Below are 17,973 nucleotides of genomic sequence, written 5' to 3'. Positions count from 1 at the left end.
GGCCAGCACATTCTCCAAATCTCTCACCAACTGAAAACGTCTGGTCAATGGTGGCCGAGCAACTGGCTCGTCACAATACGCCAGTCACTATTCTTGATGAACTGTGGTATCGTGTTGAAGCTGCATGGGCAGCTGTACCTGTACACGCTATCCAAGCTCTGTGTGACTCAATGCCTAGGCATATCAAGGCAGTTATCACGGCCAGAAGTGGTTGTTCTGGGTACTGATATCTGAGAATCTGTGCACCCAAATTGCGTGAAAATGTAATCACATGTCAGTTCTAGCATAATATATTTGTCCAATGAATACCCGTTTATCAACTGCATTTTTTCTTGGTGTAGCAATTTTAATGGCCAGTAGTGGAAAATGTTTACGAATTTCACTGTGGTTTCCATTTAGCGACTGATCGGAACTTACTTTCTGGACAACCCTCTCATGCCCATTCACGGACAACTAATAACGGAAACCTTGCAGTACACCATTACCAGGTAGAGAAAATAACCAAGTTGCGCGAAAACATTTTTGTTTCCTTTCACATACGAATCCTGAACTTACTGAGAAGCCTACAGTGTTTTAATAAGCAATCTCAATTAAGTGCAGCCTGAGAAAGAATTAAAATAAATGTATTATTAATTATGATTAATGTATTCTGTGCCCTTTTTGCATTTGAGGATGTCGTTGTTTCATAATTTAGTCCTCATCTTGGTTTCTTACGGGGTTGGTTGTGATGTACTTACTATTTGTTACGGAGAGACATTCACATAATCTAGTTAAAAACAAATTCTATCGTTCGCTAAATTCATTCGTAAAATACACATGTAGGCTCAATTGATGATAACTTCCAGAAACAATGCCGACTCTGAGCAGGGATATCAAGAACTGGATTGGAATTAATTACTGAAGTGTACATGTGTCATCCGCGTCCGCAGAAATAGAACGAGGAATTTTATTGGTCTTTATGGGTTGACGTTAAGGTGCAGAGTGTCCTTCCTGTCGGCGCGGATCGGAGGCAGCGTTTGTGTTTGCGCTGCGAGATGGAATTGGCGGCCATCGAGACGGCCGCAGGTCAAGTTGCGCGGCGACGCCCCGGCAGCCTACAGCCGCAGCCGGCTGCTACCCGTCTCCGGTGGCGCTAAGCCGGCTCCGCGACACCGGCCCGCCTCTCACCCAGCCGCTCTGTAAATACGAGGCGGCAGCAGCGGGAGCGCCAGGCCTGACCTGCTTGGAAACAGATTCTCTGCCAGAGACACGTCTGTAGGAGCGTGTACCCAAACTGCCGAACGTAGCGTAACACACCACTTGCTAGCCGCCCCTGGGGGTGGGACCCCTTTGCGGTTATTGGGTGGGAGAAGGAACGGGCTTTGTGTAGCAAGGAGGTTAACGCCTGGTCTTTCCCTAATCCTCCTGGACTGGGCAGTATATTCTGATTCCAAGGGCGAGTGATACGAGGGGCATTTAATAAGTAATGCAACACATTTCTTTTTCTTGGCATTTTCGCTTGAAAAAAGGCAGAATCTGTTGTGGGGCATCGCAGAATATTCCCGCTTTAGCCCCTACAGTTTAATGAAGTTCCAATAGCTCTCGGTTCCATATGTAGCCTAGAAAATGGCATCTGCGTAGCTCGTGCAGGATAAGGAGGCTGATGCACAGTGATCAGCTTTCGTCCAAAGCGCTGGACGAGTTCATTCGTTTGCTCAGAAGAGGAGGCCATTAAGTGTTCTCCACCTTACGGCCGGTCTGCGATGACAGAATCGAGGCGCGCACCCTGCAATCATTCTCAGCCAATTTTACAAAAACTATTCGATAACAAATATTTAATTTTTGCTTTCCTGATAAATTTATTTGTCAGGTACGTGTTGATGGGCCGGCCGGTGTCGCCGAGCGGTTCTAGGCGCTTCAGTCTGGAACAGCGCGACTGCTACAGTGGCAGGTTCGAATCCTGCCTTGGGAATGGATGTGTGTGATGTCCTTAGATTAGTTAGGTTTAAGTAGTTCTAAGTTCTAGGGGACTGATGACCTCCGATGTTAAGTCCCATAGTGGTCAGAGCCATTTGAACCATCAACATGTTTACGGGCCCATCATTTCGTTAATGGTCACAGTTATTGTGATATTTACGTGAAAGTAAGACATTATGCCAAATTTGTATAACTGTGCAATCAAAAATGGGGTCGCTATGACCTGGCGTTTGGTGCATATTACTCAATATGTTGTGTATGAAATTTAGCTAACACATTCAATTTTTCTTTAGACAGGGGTAGGAGTATCCATGTGTCACCAATCTTGAGAAAATTGATCTGATGCAGCACCTCATTTGCGATCGCGCTGCGCCAGCGATAAAGCCAGAATAAGATACCGACAACATTACTCATATTTCATAAAGAGTTTCAGATATCGATACGATATTTTGGCAAATGGTAGTATGCAAAGAGGAGAGTATGGTTCAAATGGCTCTAAGCATTATTGAACTTAACATTTGAGGTCATCAGTCGCCTAGACTTAGAACTACTTAAACCTAACTATCCTAAGGACATCACACATCCATGAGCGAGGCAGGATTCGAACCTGCGACCGTAGCACCAGCACGGTTCGGGAATTGAAGCACCTAGAACCACTCGGCCACAACGGCAGGCTGAGGAGATTATTTTAGGCCATAGCGTTGTTATGTAAAACGTCATTATCTGCCGTGTTATTCCAATAACTACAGCCTTTTTCGGTGATAAAATGTAATTTTCAGGGGCCATCGAAAGCTGGTGAAACGAAAATGCTATGGGTTTTGGAACACCATATGTGAAGACTTTACACTTTTTTTGTACCCAGGATCTGCCTTTTGATAAGCTGCTAACCTTACTTTTCCACAATTCCTCTCTTAATAATCTTAATAAACCATTATTTCAGAATTCTGTCGCAGTTGTGTCTGCACAACATGTTAGTGACATGAGACTTTGTAAATTCCTCTATGGATTGGCAAAAGAAGCACATTTTAACACGACAGCAAAAGAAACGTATACGTTTTACTCAACATTTGCCACTCATGGCGCTTGTATGAAAATTACAAATGGTTAACAAGCCAAGCGGTAATAAATCGCTGCATTTTCGGCGGATTTCTTTTTAGATACTAACGAAAGCAGAGACGACAGTAAATCTTTTTGAATAGTCACCAAGCGAGTACTGGCGTCTGAAGTTTATTAGCTGTACTCAGGAAACTGAGGAAATGAATTCAGCGTGTTCGTCGTAAAAAAAATTAAACGAACTTCTTCTCCATGGGAACACAAAGCCTGACATAACTAAGGGCTCCCGAGATGAGCTTACAAAACGTCATTGAACTATTCTTCTTCGTCCGTCCCACAGCTATGATCTCGCACCATCTAATTTTCATCTGTTTGTCCCAATGAAGGATGCACTTTTCGGGAAGCAATACATGGATTACGGTGGAGTTAATTGATGAAGCAAGACGTTGACTCCGACATGGTCCAGTACGGTGGCACCATGCGGGCAAGAAGGTCTTCCAAATAAGTTACCGTAAGGTTGTCACGTTGAACGGAGATTTTGTTGTTAGTAGGCTTTGGTAGCCAGAAGAGTGATAAATAATATAGTGGTCCGGAATCCTGAATAAAACAAACCTGCTTCAGAAAAAAACTTTGCATTACATATAGAAAGCCCTTCGTATTACCAGGAACTGCCTGTTGGCGTGTGTCTTGTTTGATTGTATTTCTGACGTTTGGCTAGGACGAGCAGATGGCATTCTCAAAGCTTCACACTCCACTGCTTGTGGCAGCTGAGGCTCTGAAAGTGCCAGCCACCCGTGCTCGCGAAACATCAGAAAAATCACGAAACCCGAGGTATTAGCCAGTAGGTAAAAGTCATCAAGTGACTACGAAAACCTTAACTATTTTGAGTTACCAGGTGTGATTAAAATTATGTCTCAGGATGGGAATCGATCCGGACGGTTTACCTTCCTTGGGCAATGTTCCTACCGCGTTAGAGTGCTATCAGCGAAATGCAACAATATGAATTCAGCGCCGCTCCAGTACACAGTTTCTTATATAGAATCGACGGAAAGTATCAATAAATTCCACTGAACATCATAATGAATTAAAAACTTTTTTTAAAAATACTGTTCGTGGAAATAGCAGCGGTTAAGAAGCAATATTGAAACCATTTTTCAAAAACAGTTTCGGCAGCATAAAATAATTTATTTTAATTTTAAGAGGTGACAGGTTTCGATCAGTATGAGATTATATTCAGACTAGTCACTCCATGATGACTGTTGGCACGGAGCAGGAGACACAGCCACTCTGTGGGGGGGAGGGTTATGAAGATCAGGTTGATCTTCAATCAGGTTGATCTGCACGCCTTCCCCACTTTAAGAGATGTGCATAATGCCGTAATTTTCGCGTTATCCATTTAGCTTTGCGCACAAAAATTTAAAGCTTAGTTCTTAAAGCGTTGGCCTGCCCAAAATTAGTTTCGGATGATTAAGGGAAATTCTCCACTGCGGGGTTCTGACGTGTTACGCCTGACCATACGATAGGGTTACGTACCGGTGTCGTACCGCTGTCCTCTCAGTGTGTACCAGTTGAGTTAATCCCACTGTGTTTCTATGCGCTCCGCCGATGCGGGCTGCCTCTGCCTCGTATCTCACGTCGTATCGCCTCAGTGTGAACCTTAGACATGAAACACAAAAACTACCTCTTCGACTGGGGAAAAGGAGGGTGACTTCCTGGTAAGTATATCTTTTACTGGGAATAGTAAGACCTATTTAAAACTACAAATAATGGATGATGACAAAGGTAACATAATCTAAGTATCATTGGTTAATATTGAAATTGAATGCGCTCTCAAAATAACACTAATTTGTAATCAGATAATAATTTGTATTACATTCGGGAAATAGGACACACCTGTCTGTGTCAGCTCTAATAAAACTGAAAGTGAACTATGTTTTCACGTATAATAACTTGCTCTTACACCGACAGTGGAAAAAAAGTGAAGTGATGCTTCCGAAGTGTTTATTCAGTTAACATACAAGCAATCTTTAATTTTTCGACTTTAAATGTGAAAAAGAGCAGAAACGGAACTGAAAAAAGAGCAGTCGCAAGAAACGAGGTATTAAATAAACATTGTAGATTGTATTGCTCAAGAATACAAACGAAAATGGAAACTCACGTTGAGAGACTAGACGGAAATGAACACATCAAACAAATCGAGATTTGAAAAAGAATAAAGAGTCATGAACAATTCTAGAAGGATACACGGTCGAACGCTTTCAAATAAATTCAATTCCGGGAGGTACAGACCGGAGATCGTCCCCTTATTTGCTACGTTTGCTTTTCCAAAGTGAACCTTGAAAATTAAAATCCGCTGATTACAATTCTTTCTCCCAGTACATACGTTAACAAATGAAGAGTGGAAATGTAAATCGTTCTGTATGGCATTTTTTGACAAAAAGTGTGTTTAGTGCTCGTGTGTTCTCGGTGCTATGTTGCACATCGCTAAACCTGTTCTAATGCCAAATCGCATAGAGAAAATGTTTCAAGCATTTATTACTAGAGAGCTGTCGTTCCTGCTACGCCTGGAATAGTTTGAAGAGATAAAACGCAACTTTTTAGTGAGTGGGCACTGTTCTTTGAGTTGAGACAGAGATTTTGTAGTTATACGTAAACGAAACTAGGTGAGCGAGGCCTTAGTTCGGCAAGGTTTACACAATATTCTTGAGTCACCTTTAGCTGACATCACTGTGTTCCAATGAATACAAAGGACTGGTTTCATTTTAAAGATGCTACTGAAACACTGACATAAATGCAGACCAGTAACATCTCTAAATGCAGCATGGTCAAATTGTTTCCTCTTCATCCATCTCAAGTAACTTAAAATATCTTACTTTGCAACAGAAGAATGGAAAAAATTCAGTCTATTAAAAATAGAAAGCATCATGTCTTATACACAGTTCAGTCACGTTGCGACCATCTTCGAAATACTAAATAACCACTCTTTGCAGCACGGATTCCCGATTGGGTTTTAATTCGGTTAGTGTGGTGGGCAGACGAGTACGGAAAACTCATTCTGGTGCACTTAAAACTACTCACGTAGACTGTGAGCTTTGTGAGACGTTCCACTTTGCTGCTCGTAGGCCGGCCGCGGTGGCCGAGCGGTTCTAGGCGCTACAGTCTGGAACCGCGCAACCGCTACGGTCGCTGGTTCGAATCCTGCCTCCGGCATGGATGTGTGTGATGTCCTTACGCTAGTTACGTTTAAGTAGTAAGTTCTATGGGGCTGATGACCTCAGAAGTTAAGTCCCATAGTGCTAAGAGCCATTTGAACTTTTTTTTTCCCCTCGTAGATGGGTTCGCGCCGAGGGGAAAAAAAACTGATGTAGGGTTTGACATGATCCCCCAAGGATAGATGCATACTTGTTTTGATCCATCCTGCCTTTTTGAATGACGAGATCACAAATATCGTCACTCTAACGATTGTTGCAGGGTGTTTGCTTTCAGACAACCTTCAAATGTGTGTGAAATCTTGTGGGACTTCACTGTTAAGGTCATCAGTCCCTAAGCTCTTTTTTTTTTTTTTTTTTTTTTTTGGTCATCTGTCTACTGACTGGTTTGATGCGGCCCGCCACGAATTCATTCCTTTCCTGTGCTAACCTCCATCTCAGAGTAGCACTTGCAACCTACGTCCTCAATTATTTGCTTGACGTATTCCAATCTCTGTCTTCCTCTACAGTTTTTGCCCTCTACAGCTCCCTCTAGTACCATGGAAGTCATTCCCTCATGTCTTAGCAGATGTCCTATCATCCTGTCCCTTCTTCTTATCAGTGTTTTCCACATATTCCTTTCCTCTCCGATTCTGCGTAGAACCTCCTCATTCCTTACCTTATCAGTTCACCCAATTTTCAACATTCGTCTATAGCACCACATCTCAAATGCTTCGATTCTCTTCTGTTCCGGTTTTCCCACAGTCCATGTTTCACTACCATACAATGCTGTACTTCAGACGTACATCCTCAAAAATTTCTTCCTCAAATTAAGGCCGGTATTTGATATTAGCAGACTTCTCTTGGCCAGAAATGCCTTTTTTGCCATAGCGAGTCTGCTTTTGATGTCCTCCTTGCTCCGTCCGTCATTGGTTATTTTACTGCCTAGGTAGCAGAATTCCTTAACTTCATTGACTTGGTGACCATCAATCCTGATGTTAAGTTTCTTGCTGCTCTCATTTCTACTATTTCTCATTACCTTCGTCTTTCTCCGATTTACTCTCAAACCATACTGTGTACTCATTAGACTGTTCATTCCGTTCAGCAGATCATTTAATTCTTCTTTACTTTCACTCAGGATAGCAATGTCATCAGCGAATCGTATCATTGATATTCTTTCACCTTGTATTTTAATTCCACTCCTGAACCTTTTTTTTATTGCCATCATTGCTACCTCGATGTACAGATTGAAGAGTAGGGGCGAAAGGCTAAAGCCTTGTCGTACACCCTTCTTTATACGAGCACTTCGTTCTTGATCGTCCACTCTTATTATTCCCTCTTGGTTGTTGTACATATTGTATATGACCCGTCTCTCCCTAGAGCTTACCCCTACTTTTTTCAGAATCTCGAACAGCTTGCACCATTTTATATTGTCGAACGCTTTTTCCAGGTCGACAAATCCTATGAAAGTGTCCTGATTTTTCTTTAGCCTTGCTTCCATTATTAGCCGTAACGTCAGAATTGCCTCTCTCGTCCCTTTACTTTGCCTAAAGCCAAACTAATCGTCACTTAGCGCATTCTCAATTTTCTTTTCCATTCTTGATTTTAGAAATTCTGATGGAATGTTATCTGTCCCTTCTGCCTTATTTGACCGTTAGTCCTCCAAAGCTCTTTTAAATTCCGATTCTAATACTGGATTCCCTATTTCTTCTTTCCACCTATCTGCTCTCTCCTCTGCGTTTAACAGTGGAATTCCCGTTGCACTCTTAATGTTACCACCGTTGCTTTTAATGTCCCCAAAGGTTGTTTTGACTTTCCTGTATGCTGAGTCTGTCCTTCCGACAGTCATACCTTTTTCGATGTCTTCACATTTTTCCTGCAGCCATTTCGTCTTAGCTTCCCTGCACTTCCTATTTATTTCATTCCTCAGCGACTTGTATTTCTGTATTCCTGATTTTCCCGGAACATGTTTGTACTTCCTCCTTTCATCAATCAACTGAAGTATTTCTTCTGTTACCCATGGTTTCTTCGCAGCTACCTTCTTTGTACCTATGTTTTCCTTCCCAACTTCTGTGATGGCCCTTTTTAGAGATGTCCATTCCTCTTCAACTGTACTGCCTACTGCGCTATTCCTTATTGCTATATCTATAGCGTTAGAGAACTTCAAACGTATCTCGTCATTCCTTAGTACTTCCGTATCCCACTTCTTTGCGTATTGATTCTTCCTGACTAATGTCTTGAATTTCAGCCTACTCTTCATGAGTATTATATTGTGATCTGAGTCTATATCTGCTCCTGGGTACGCCTTACAATCCAGTATCTGATTTCGGAATCTCTGTCTGACCATGATGAAATCTTCCCGTATCTCCCGGCCTTTTCCAAGTATACTCCTCCTCTTGTGATTCTTGAACAGGGTATTCACTATTACTAGCTGAAACTTGTCACAGAACTCAATTAGTCTTTCTCCTCTTTCATTCCTTGTCCCAAGCCCATATTCTCCTGTAACCTTTTCTGCTACTCCTTCCCCTACAACTGCATTCCAGTCGCCCACGACTATTAGATTTTCGTCCCCCTTTACACATTGCATTACCCTTTCAATATCCTCATACACTTTCTCTATCTGTTCATCTTCAGCTTGCGACGTCGGCATGTATCCCTGAACTATCGTTGTCGGTGTTGGTCACTAAACTGTTCACAGTGACACACCCTCTGCCCTACCTTCCTATTCATAACGAATCCTACACCTGTTATACCATTTTCTGCTGCTGTTGATATTACCTGATACTCATCTGACCAGAAATCCTTGTCTTCCTTCCACTTCACTGACCCCTACTATATCTAGATTGAGCCTTTGCATTTCCCTTTTCAGATTTTCTAGTTTCCCTACCACGTCCAAGCTTCTGACATTCCACGCCCCGACTCGTACAACGTTATCCTTTCGTTGATTATTCAATCTTTTTCTCATGGTAACCTCCCCCTTGGCAGTCCCCTCCCGGAGATCCGAATGGGGGACTATTCCGGAATCTTTTGCCAATGGAGAGATCATCATGACACTTCTTCAATTACAGGCCACATGTCCTGTGGATACACGTTACGTGTCTTTAATGCAGTGGTTTCCATTGCCTTCTGCATCCTCATGTCGTTGATCATTGCTGATTCTTCCGCCTTTAGGGGCAATTTCCCACCCCTAGGACAAGAGAGGGCCCTGAACCTCTGTCCGCTCCTCCGCCCTCTTTGACAAGGCCGTTGGCAGGATGAGGCTGACTTCTTATGCCGGAAGTCTTCGGCCGCCAATGCTGATTATTTATCAAAATTTAGGCAGTGGCGGGGATCGAACCCGGGACCAAAGACGTTTCGATTATGAATCAAAGACGCTACCCCTAGACCACGGGTACCCAACCCACATAATACATTATTGAGGTGAAAATGTGGAAAATATGTGAGGAGGTTGATTAGTTTCTGTCCAAGGTCTGTAATTATGCGAAGAGGGAACTTAGCTGAACTTAGTTGTTTGAGCGGCTCAACAATACGCTCCTACCAGTTCAAGCTTTCGTCACTAAGTACAGGAAAGGCTGAGATCATTGTACTAAGCACTTTGTGCAAACATTGGAACTGACACTGCGCTCATCGACGCTTTTTAGTAATTTTCACAGGCCCTCAGTCAATGCGACTTGCTTGCTGTTTAACCTACTATTTGGAATAGATGAAATATGCAACAGATATTAACGTTATATGCAATTTAGCAGATGTATCTGCACCCAGGTTCCTTTCCTATAGCCTCTGCAATTTTTGTTATTATTGCTGACGTGGTTCACTAGTTGAAGAAAGCTCTTCATGCTACTCTTTGATATGAAGTTCTCTTCGTCTCTGCGTAGGTACTCCGACTGTCATCCGTTCTAACTTGCTTCGGTAGTCAAGCATCGGTCTCTTACAATTTCCGCCACCCACATTTCCTCTTGTTGACGCCATAGGATCTCTTTTATTAATCCGTCCCTTCTTTTAGTAAAGTTGTGCAATAATTTATTTTCTTCACAGTTCTGCTCAGTACCTTCTCATTTGTTATCTACTCGTTTCATATAATCTTCAACATTCGTCCGTAGCACTGCATTTCAGTAGCGTCTATTCTATTCTCGTCTGAGCTGTTCCAAAACTTTCAGCACCCAAATGTTTTTAAACATTGAAGTAATATCGAGAGACAAAGAAGTTTTATTATCTGACTTGTGCAAAGAATATCAATATGACTTCCTCCTGATTCAAGAAACAAGACCCACACCCAAAATAGATGGAATAAGGTGATCTTGGAGAGACCACATGAGCGGTACGGTACTACCATCATCGCCAGGCCAGAATTAGTCACTTCTGCATCACTGACTGACAGGCAAGACACTGAGATATTAACCGTTCGAACTCAGCAATACAATGTTACTTCTGTGTACAAACCCCGAGAATCAGATTTTGTCTTCACTGAGCCTGGAAATTTCAGTTACCAAGACTTTAATTTTGTACTGGGCGATTTCAACTGTCAGAGCACTACATGGGGCTGTAAAGAAAGTAACAGCAGCGGAGTGGAACTAGAGACCTGGGCTGAGGTACACGATCTACTGCTCATACATGACCCGAATCTGCCAAGCTCCTTTAATAGTGGCAGATGGAAGAAGAGGTACAATCCTGGTAACATCTTTGTTAGCAAGAAACTCGCTGGCCAATGTGGAAAACTGACTGGAGAGCCAATTCCCCATCGCAGCATCGGCTCATAATTTGCACGGTCAATGCAGTTGTTAAGCCTGAACAAGTTCCTTTCAAAAGAAGGTTCAATTTCAAAAAGGCCAATTGGAAGAAATTTAGAGAGCTCATTGAATAACAAAAATCCCCCCAGAACCTGAGATGTACGACTCTTTTGTCAAACTCGTTCAGAAGGTGTCTAGGAAAACAATACCGCGAGGGTGCATAACACAGTGTATTACGGGACTGTCTGAGAACGCAAAGCCACTACTGGAAAGATACCAGAAGCTCTTCGATAACGACCCATTTGTTGATGAGACACTTCTAGCAGGCGATGAACTCATGCCAGTCACAGGTAAGAACCGCAAAGCCAAAAGGTGTGACCTCGTGGAGAACCTGGACATGAAAGTGAACAGTAGGCGGGCTTGGAAACTGTTAAAGAAGCTTAACGGTGATGCCACAAAGTCAAATGATTAATTTACTAACGTCACGGCAGACCAAGTCGCCACTGCACTCCTTATGAATGGCAACATCCACGGCAGAAAGTACCAGGAACCATTAGCACGTGATCCGGCAGAGTAAAATCATCACCTCAAGTACCATTTACAAAGTGAGAACTCACTGCAGCCATTTCCAGCTAGAAGAATAACAGAGCTCCTGGTATCGATGAACTTAGAGTCGAGCAAATTAAAAACTTTGGCAGTAATATCCTACAGTGGCTGCTAGATTTGATAAACGCATGTGTAAAAAGGCTCCATATTCCAAAGATGTGGAAGAAAGATCTTGGAACGCCTGACGCTAAGTCGCACGGAAAGCGTCTTGGAACAACAGATGATCCCACAGCAGGCAGGTTTCCGACCAGGCAAATCGTGCTGCCGTCAAGTCCTGAACCTGACCCAACATATCGAGGATGGGTCTGAGAGGAAAGAGATCACGGGTGTGGCATTCATAGACCTTTCAGCTGCACATGATACTGTAAACCGTCGCAGGCTCCTTAGAAAAGTATATAACGTGACAAGAAATTACCATATAACATCACTGATAGGTGCTTTCCTGCATAATAGGAGATTATTCGTCTGTCTCCAGGGCAAGAAGAGCAGGTGGAGAAATCAGAGGAATGGCCTACTTCAGGGAAGCGTCCTCGCCCCAGCTCTGTATAATAATATACAAATGACCAACCAGTGCCAAACATCACGCTCCAATTTATGTATGACGATGACACTGCAGTTGCAGCCCAAGGTAACAATTTTATGGATGCAGAGGAGAAATTAACCAGTACCTTGGAAGCTCTCTCCCAGTATTATGAGGCAAACCACCTAAGGCCGAACCCTTCCAAGACGGAGGTCTGTGCATTGCACTTAATGAACAGGGAGGCAAATCGCGAATTAAATGTAATATGGAGAGGTGAACGTCTCGAGCATTGTAAAACGCCCAAATACCTTGGTGTCACGTTGGATCGCACACGGACCTATAAACATCATTGTAATGCCACAAGGGAAAAAGTCTCAACTAGAAACAACATCATCAGGAAACTAACCAGCGGATCCTAGGGTGCAAACCCAAAAGTCCTGAGAACTTCAGTCCTTGCGCTCAGTGTGTCAGCCGCGGAATACGCCGCTCCAGAAGTTGATGTCGCGGTGAATGAAATGGCACGGATTGTTACCGGATGCTTGAGGCCAACCCCAGTGCACAAGATGTACTTAATCATGGGGATCGCACCGCCCAACATACGACGTGACATCGCTGCCAAAGCCGAAAAAACCAAGCAAGAAAAGGACATGCGTCACCCTTTATATGGACACCAGCCTGCTGACCGACGGCGTTGTTCGAGGAAGAGTTTCCTGTCACGTACCAGAGCCCTGGAAGGGTCGGCTGCAGAGAATCGTTTGAAAAGGTGGGAAATCGACCTGAGAAACCCCCATAAAGATGTAAAAGAAGAACTGGCGCCTGGTGGAGACCTACCATACACGGTCTGGAGAACCCAAAACCGTATGAGGGTAGAAGTGACAAACTGCAAGACAAACCTGCAGCAATGCGGTTTCCTAAAAGAGAATGAGAACACTCTCTGTCTGTGTGGTTCCGTCCATGATCCTCAACACCTGCTTATCTGTCCATATTTAGACAAGCCCTGCACAATGAATGACTTATGGGAGGCAAATGACAAGGCCATATTGAAGTCTAGTTCCGGACACGGAAAGTAAGTAAGCACCCAAATTTATATTTAACGTAACAAATTACTCTTTTTCATGCACGCTTATCTTGCTATAGCAAATTTACACTTTATACTATTTCTTCTGCTATCATCGTCACTTATTTTACTGTCCAAGTAGCGTATCGCATTTACTACTTTTACTGTCATTTTCTAATACAATTCTCACAGTATCGCCTGATTTTATTCAGCTACATTTTAGTGCCCTTATTCTGCTTCTATAGATATTCATCTTTTAACCTACAGTATCTTCGAGACTATGTATTCCATGTAACTGATCTTCTAAGCCCTTTGCCCCCCCACACACACCTCATCGACAAATTTGCAGTGAAAGCTTTAAACCTTAAATTTTTAATCTTTGCTCTCTGAATTTAAATTACTTTACCAAATATCTCTTGGACTGCTTTACTGCTTGACGACTGTAGAGATTGAATAAAATCGGTAATAGCTACAAGCATGATTCACGACTTTCTTAACTACTGCTTCCTTGAGACAGGATTGTTGTTTATCCCTGATTTGATTCAGTTGGTTCGTTGAGCAAGCTGTGACGGAGACAAAGTTCTAAAATATAAAGGGAAATAATGTTAAGGAAGGGGGAATAAAATTTTTCGGTTTTGCTGACGAAATTGTAATTTGGGTAGGGACGGCAAAGGACGTGGGCGATGTGTAGAATGGAACAGACATTGTTGAAAAGAGATTATAAGATGAACATCAATTAAAGTTAAGCAAAGGTAATGGAATATAGCCGAAATATATCAGGAGGTGCTGACGGAATTGCATTAGGTTGTTTTGTATTTGGGTAGCAAAGTAAATGACGATGGTCGAAGTAGAAAGAAATAAAATGCGGGCTAGCAACAAGAAAAAGGTTTCTAAAAAAGGGGAATTTATTTACAAGAATTTAAGTGCTAGGAACTGTTTTATGCTGGTATTTATCTGAAATGTTGCCTTGTAGGGAAATCAAACGAGGGTGATAGACCGTTCAATCTAAATGAGAATAGAAGCTTCTGAAACTTGGCACTGAAGAGGAATGCTGAAGATCATACGAGGAAATCGAATTCCTAAGAAAATGGCACTGAACGGAATTGCGAGAAGTTTTAGCACAAGTTTACTAAAAGAAGGGATCGGCTGATAGGGCACATTGTCAGGTACAGAGTAGTGTGTGAAGTAAAAATTACAGACGAAGGCCAAAGCTTGACCACAGTAATCAGATTCAGAAGGATGTGTGTTGCAGTAGTTTTGCAGACAAAGACTTGCACTGGATAGACAGGTGCGAAGAGCTGCACGAAACCAGTCTTCGGACTGAAAATCACGACAACAATAACAACTGAAATTGAAGTTTATAAGGGAGTGATGGAAGCTTATGTTCAAACAAGACTGATGGCATGCGAAAAAAAGAATTTAAATAATAAACTACTGAAAAGACATACAACAAGTAAGCAGCGTGGGACAGCGAGGACGTGGGACAGGTCCCCATCGCCAAATATAGCAGTCCTACTTTGCTGTTATTCTAAAGAAGTTTTGGCATGATGTAAAAGTAACATAATTTTGGGAATATTGTAAATACACAAAAAATGCTAATTGGGGTGAAATATACAACAAAAATAATGTCTCGTTAAACACTAAACGTTTGTTCACAAATGCTCTTTATTCAATGGCACCCTACGTTGCACGAGATATTGCCGGCGGAATTCGAGCGAACTAAAGGCTCTTCATGCCGCAATAAACTGAATCAGAGCACTCGGTAGTATATCATAGAGCCACTATTAACGTCACTAAGTTCGGCTGCATGCTGGAAGCAATGATGTCCTGTGTTACAGAGCCTGTAAACATTCGAGGACGTCATACACGCTACAATATGTCATTGCGTTGAATTTAGAAAGCAAATATCCACCGAAGAAATAACGCGAATTCTTCAGACGAAGGGAAGAAAATTGTATACAGGTGTATCAAAGGAAATGTTCCTAATTTTGTGATGTCTTAGAGGACATGGCAATAAACATTTTTTAGTTACCAGTAATCCAGTGTCTGGAAATGCTTTATTTTCTGTACAAAAAGAAGTGCTTATGACTCGGACTTTAAATGCTTTTGGTTCAGCTGTTATTATTAACACGGAAACAATGAACTACTGAAATTAGTTATTATTACCACGGAAACAATGAACTACTGAAATTAGTTTGATATTATAAGTCACAGAATGTCTTCAGAATATCTTCCGTAAAATTTATTTATTTAGTTTCAGATGTTAAAATTTACGACATTGTATTACTTCGGAAGTGCAGGAAGACGGGCTTTCTAGTTACAGGACTGATACTAGAAGCTAAATCTTCTGTCTGCAGTACAATACGAGCAGAACGAGAAAGAATACTAGAGCCATGATGTTTTCATGGAGTAGGAGATAGAAGGAATGGCAATAAATATTAGTCTGAAAAGTAGTGATGAAGACAGTTACCACGAACCCAACACCACCACACCTGGGGACCTGGACCGATACCTGCATGGCAAAAGGGGAAAGCTGGTACGACTGATGAAATTACGAGTTTGATTTCAGATGCTAATCAATAACGAATTATTGTAAAATGTAAGTACAGTCCATTTACTTTTACTTTCTAGATTGGTTTAATTTAGTTTCACTTTACTTTGAAACAAAAGGGTAGTATTATACTGTTTTGTACCTTGACGAATATCTGGAGTCAAGGATAATGTCATATGAAGTGTTGTGTTCCCCGCTCGTTCCCTGGCATGCCGAGCCATTTCAGTAAACAGGCATCAGCGCACTATTATATAAACCACAATGAGTATGCAATGGATTGCATGCTATAAACAAACTTATTTGCCCATAACACTGCCAGTGGCACTTTGCGAGCCTTTCGTTCAGCAAATTTATGAATCTCAGCTTAGAAGTCTAGTTGCCTTGCCAAATTATATTCAGTTGCGAAGGTCCCAAAATCTGTGAGACTTTGTTAATGCATAGTTGATCCGAGATAGGTTTAATAGGAGCCAGAGTGCTGATTAACCTTTCTTCTTCAGTTACGTTCATAGAAGTGTGTAAAAGATGCATACACTACACATACATTCGGAAACAAGCTGAAAATTATAAGCTCTTGCATCTTATTCTAGAGGTCTAATTGTTTCAAAGCCATGTATCCAAATTTTGAAGTATGAATAGTTATCAAATATTTAATTTATTATTCTAAATCTGTTGTAACATGATTACTGTATTGATTGACAATTAACTTGCTTGCCTGAGCGACCTGATAGTCAGTCGTCTTTGGGTATATCCATAAAAACCCAAACATTTTATCTATAATCTTCACCATTTCACATCAGGTTTTCAAGTTAGACACTAGAGTGTCAATGATGACTTAAAAACGTTTCCCTTGTATAAATCTACGAAATTTACATCTCTCATTACATACTTAGCTTCATCATGAAATGATTTCCTCTTCTTAGCGGGCGCCTCCGCAAATTCGGCATCGATTTTAATTGCACTGGTGAGAACTTTAGTTTCAAGGAAAATGTCTCAATTTCCACGAAGATTTTTGACGCTATTTAAAAAGCTCTCAAGGTCTATTACCCCAATATCAATGACAGTATTTAGAGTTTTTAGTTGTTTGAGTTTTTAGTCAAATGGTACCAACAACTTTAGTCAAATTCATGACATGATTAAACACCTGAACGATCTCCTACAATCCAAAAAACCTGTACAACATGACGTGTTTCTGATGACAAATTTAACTTACTGAGAGTTCAACAGCCATGGAAATCTTGTACAAGTGATCTACAATAGGTCTTACAGCGTCAGTCTGAGCACTTCAACGGGTATCAGATATGGAATAAAAGAACTTCCCACACTGTTTCACAATGTCCCATGGGTGTGGACTGCAACAGAATAGGTTGTAAAGAAGCTGAATCACTCTGAAAAAAGTATTTGCTTCACGACACCTCTGAGCTGCGTCTATAGCACATAAGGCTGTGGCAAGCACTCAGAGAAAATTTTGAAAGAGGGTTCCACTGAAAAACAAAAAAGATGTGTCTGTGCTCCTTTATAAGACAGTCTGAAATTACTTCTGTTGTTATAACCTTGTGTGCAGCATTTACTGATAGGAATTTAGTTTTTCACATGTACTGATCGAATTAAATGTGCAATTTGTTTCTGCCCTGCCATTGGCAGGCGCTTCCCACAAAGCTTGTAGCTAGTAGAATGTGCCATCTGCCGACGATTCTAGCTGCCTTGTAGTGGAGACGTGAAATAACTTTTTTTCTCTTGTAGTTCTACAGTTCTTAGCTATGTATACGCTTACGAAGAGATTTTGTGTTTTTACCGGCAGCGTACTAAACTTGTTGAAATTAACAATTCAGCTCCGGTATTGTGCTAGATTATTATGTGCACGTAGTAAAAATATGTCTTTAAACTCCCTGCACCGGATGTAATTCATATGCGAGTCGGTTGTTGCGTACACAGGTCAACATGAGCGTGCGCTTATGTTCAGGCAGCAATCCTACATGCCACATTACAACGTATTATTCCATTTCATACGTTATTGTTTATTCACATAAACATTCCGACGTGTCAGTTAAAACTACAGTTTAACGAGCACTCTCATAAAAGTACAACTGTATGTGTTACACGATAGCCAGTATCTGGTGTAATCTGAGTGCATGACGAAGTCGGTAGACCATGGCTATATGGCACGGACGACTGGCAACTGGCCTACCAATTTCTTCCGAGGGCTGGAGCGCCTTTATTTATGTGGCCATCTACTACCATGCCAATTCAAACCGATGATCTACGGACGCAATTCTAGATCACATGAAATTATGTTTATTTTCACATTCAAAGTTTCC

Source organism: Schistocerca americana, chromosome 2, assembly GCF_021461395.2.
Source record: "Schistocerca americana isolate TAMUIC-IGC-003095 chromosome 2, iqSchAmer2.1, whole genome shotgun sequence".
Taxonomy (NCBI): Eukaryota; Metazoa; Arthropoda; class Insecta; order Orthoptera; family Acrididae; genus Schistocerca; species Schistocerca americana.
The sequence above is the reverse complement of the archived record's forward strand: the minus strand, read 5'-3'. Positions refer to the sequence as shown.